This window comes from Tupaia chinensis, unplaced genomic scaffold (genome assembly GCF_000334495.1).
Source record: "Tupaia chinensis unplaced genomic scaffold, TupChi_1.0 Scaffold000646_1, whole genome shotgun sequence".
Taxonomy (NCBI): Eukaryota; Metazoa; Chordata; class Mammalia; order Scandentia; family Tupaiidae; genus Tupaia; species Tupaia belangeri.
In genome coordinates this window covers 2,090,218-2,094,610 of record NW_006160167.1, presented here as the reverse complement: position 1 = coordinate 2,094,610, position 4,393 = coordinate 2,090,218, and the positions used below count along the sequence as shown (strand labels likewise).

At 36.7% G+C, this 4,393-nt stretch overlaps 1 pseudogene; it reads left to right on the top strand.

The window, feature by feature from the left end:
* The first annotated feature begins 380 nt into the window (after positions 1-380).
* LOC114009862 (nudC domain-containing protein 2 pseudogene) lies at positions 381-2,589 on the top strand (annotated as a pseudogene).
* Positions 2,590-4,393: the final 1,804 nt, after the last annotated feature.

The window sequence follows — 4,393 nt, the reverse complement described above, 5'->3', positions numbered from 1 at the left end:
CTTTTCCCTACTGGATTATCTTGTGCCCTAGGTCAAAAACCAATTGTCTTGTATGTTTTCGAGTTTATTTTTGAGGTCTCTATTCTGTTCCATTGGTCCATATGCCTGCTTTTGTGCCATTACCATGCTGTTTTTATCACAGTTTTAAAATATATTTTGGGGTCAAGGAATGAGATGCCTCCTACTCCATCATTTCTGTGCAATATTGCTTTGGCAATACAGGATCTTTTATGATTCTAGATGAATTCTGTGATTGATTTTTCTAAATCTGTTAATATCTCTGGTAATTTGACTGGGGTTTTATTAAATTTGTAGATTAATTTGTGTAGGACTGACATTTTGTTTTGATTGCATTAACTTTTCCAGTCCAGAAACGGGAGATGCCTTTACACTTTTTTGTGTAATTTTCATTTTTTCCATAGTTTTCCTTGTAGAGGTCTTTGACTTGTTTGGTTAGTTTTACCCCTAGATAGCATATATTTTTGGTTGCTACTATAAACTGGATTGCTTACTTCAATTTTACCTCAGTCTGTTCATTTTTGATGTATAGAAATGCTATAAATTTTTGTATGTTGATTTTGTATTCTGCCACTTTACTATATTCCATTACCACTTCGATTTTTTTTCTTTTATAGGTTTTTGCCTTAGGGTGTGTGCATTTGCCAGAGAGAGAGAAACAGAGACAGTGAGAAGGAAAGTGAGAAATCACCCCCAAGAGGGGATAGTCACACCACAATCCCTTCTCTCCCATTTTCCTCCTGGGATTTTGGACATGCACACACATGCATCCAGTGTGATTTTTAAATACCAAGTTTGGTACTTGAACTGGTCAGCCATGTGGGAGTCCAATAATGTAACCACTATGCCATTTGCTGACTTCTCAGGATGTTTCCTTTGTCAATTCTTGGATTTTCTATGTATATAATTATATAATCCACTAATAGCGATCATTTCATTTCTTCTTTCTCCATTTGAATGCCTTTTATTTTATTCTCTTATCTAATTGCATTGGCCAGGACTGCCAGTACTATTGGATTGTTGGAAAAATCATGAGGTATTTTTTCTATGCAACTACATTGAAAAGGAGTAGAGAAAGTGGGCAGCCTTGTTTTGTTCTAGTTTTTAGTACAAAAGCTTCCAGCTTTTCCCTATTCAATATATTAGCTATGGGTTTTTCATATATGGATTTTATTGTGTTGAGAAATGTTGAAGGGAGTACTACTAAAAAATTTGTGAACATATTTTAAAACCACTGTAATCAACTCATGCAGAAAAATATTTCAAAAATGTTTCTGATGCTGCCAACACTGGAAAGAAAGTATTCAGTCCCTTTTCCCTAACCAGGTAATCTGGACTTAGATTCCTAAAATATTTTTTTTCTAAAGAATTATTTAATTTTATTTATTATTATTATTTTTTAAAATTTGACCAGAGAGAGACAAGGAGAAAGAGAAAGAGAAAATGAGAAATGCTGTCAGTTCTGGGACTGGAACTGCAGTTGGCCATTGGAAGTCCAGTGCCCCAACCACCATGCCACTTGCTATAACATTTCTCACACCAAATCTATTTAAAATGTTCCCACCCCAGCCATCCCCCTGCTTTCTTCCTAAAATACTGGGTCCATCTCAGGGGAGAGAATGTTTCAACTATTAATCATAACCTCTTGATTTCATGGAGATGTCTTCAAATATTCCCCGTAAATGAGCTCCTGCTGGGATTCTGTCTTAAGTCCTTTGGTCAATGAAGATAATCTTAACTCATGTTCTTCTACCGGTTTAGGCTTAATCACCTATCAAGAATTAGTATATGGGGGAACCAGTAGTTAGTGTTAATGGCTATGTTGCTAGACTCCCATGTAGTTGACTGCGGTTCGAGTCCTGTACCTGGTGGCTTAAACTCATGCCGGGCGTGTGTGTATGTGTGCCCAAGATCCCGAGAAGAGAATGGAGGTGAAGGGATTGTGGCATGGCCACCCCCCCTCCATGATTCCTCGCTTTCTGTCTCTCTCTGTATTTCTGATGAGCGCAAGCGCCCTATAGCAAAAACCTCTCCAAAAAAAGAAAAAGAATTCGTATATGGGCACTTTGCAACTGGGACGTTTGAAAGTCTGTATTTTGGCCTCATTTAGGGCAAACTCTTTGATTCTACGATAGCTGATGAGGAAGCATGGACTTTGGAGAACAGAAAAATGGTCCTTATTGTTCTTTTAAAGACAGAGAACTGCCACAAATTCTTGGACTTCTCTACTATTAGGTCATCAAGAAAATCACAATGTCTTTTTCTTTTTTTATTTCATTTTTTAAAATTTCATTTTCTTTAATACATTCAAACACATTATTTAGCTTACAAAGTTAATATTTCAACAGGTGAACATTTTTTCTGTATTTTTCTATGTGAAAATGCATCATGACTTTCCTGATGACCCAACAGAATCTGAATATGCAGCTGATCTTTGAGTACAAGATCAAATACAGAGAAAGCTTACAATAGAGAGATTACAGAAAGAAAATCATGGTTTTGACTTTAGTGGAGCAGAAATCTCACGAAATTACACGAAGGTGGCCAGATTTCTCAAACTTTGAGAAATAACTGCTATTTTTCTTCCCATATTTCTTAGATCCTAACAGATGTTGCCAGGTTAATCAAAGAAACAGATATGTGGTGTAAGAAAAATGTGAATGCCTTTAGTTAACAAATTGCAGAATTTATTTAAATGTGGTTCTAAAAAACTGTATTCAAATATGATTTAATAGGAAACATATACTATGGGGACTATTCTCTGGATGTATAGTAACCTTTTTCTGGACTTATTTTTGATCAGCATGAAGTTTTATATGCATTTTACTAATTTCATATTTTACAGTATTTTTAAATACAAAAAAACATTAGAGTATAGATCATGTGAAATGAAAGGGTGTCTTCAGGAAAAATAAAGTTTTTGTTTTGATAAGTGTGATTGGGAATAATATTCAATAAATTTTTCTAAATAGGAAAAAAATTAATGTATGAAGAACATCACTCCTGCCAATCTGACCTAGAGTATACATTTCCTGTGGCTGCAATAACAAATTTCTACAAGCTGGGTGGCTTACACAACAAAAAAAATTAATTCTGTAAGAAGTCTGGAGTTCAGACTAATCCCAAATTAGTCCCAAATCAAGATATTGGTAGGGCTGTATTCCCTTTGGAGGCTCTAGGGGAAAATTTGTTTTTGCTCACCTAGCTTCTGGAAGCTCTTGCATTCCTTAACTTTTAGCTGTATAATTCCAGTCGCTGCCTCAATGGTCACATAGCCTCCATCTCTTCTACATTTTCTTCCTTTGTCTTTTTTTTTTTTTTCTTTTAAGAGGTTTTGCCTTGGGGTGTATGTGCTTGCTGGAGAGATAGAGGCAGTGAGAGGGAAAATGACAAATGACCCCGAAGGGAGATGGCCACACAGCAATCTCTTCTGCTCCATTATTTTCCTGGGATCTTGGGCACATATGCACAAACACACAGTGTGATTTTCAAGCCTCCAGGTCCAGGACAAGAGCTATAGTCAGCCATGTGAGAGTCCAGTGACATAACTGCCATGCCATCTGCAATTCCTCTCATGTAAGTTTTTTTTTTTTAAGAATTATTTTATTGAACTTTATTTATTTATATTAATGTGACCAGTGAGGGACAGAGAGAGAAGGAGAGAGAGAGACAGCAAGCCGCCAAGTCTTGGACTGGGATCAGAACTGTGGTTGGCCACGTGGGAGTTCAGCACTCTTAACCATCACGCCGGCCCTTCATCTAAGTTTTTTTTTTGGAGAGGTTTTCGCTATAGGGTGCGTGTGCTCACCAGACAGACAGAGAGGGACAGAGAGACAGAAAGCGAGAAATCACCTCCCAGGGGGGGATGGCCACGCTGCAATCCCTTCTCATCCATTCTCCTCTCGGGATCTTGGGCACGCACGCATACAGGCCTGGCGTGAGTTTTAAATCACTGGATCTGGGACTCGAACCATGGTCAACTACATGGGAGTCCAGCGACATAGCCATTACAGTAACTGCTGGTCCCTCCTCCTCATGTAAGTTTTAAAACTATTTCTATGTTTATATGTAGCTGTTGCATTATATAGCATTCTTGGAATGCCACACACATGTATGGATATATGGGTATATACTATACATATAAAAAGATTGTATTTGTTGTTAATGTTTTTCTCAATGTTTTTGTTTCAGATTTATTATGTCAATAAATATGTAGTGTTGTTCACTTTTTTCAAACTATAGGTCACAAATAATTAGTAGCTCACAAAATAAGGAAGGTCATGAACTGAATAAAGGAACAGAAAATAAGAGATTACATGTACTCAATTTAATATTTTTAAGTGGAAGTCCTCAATACATATATACTTTATTTGCA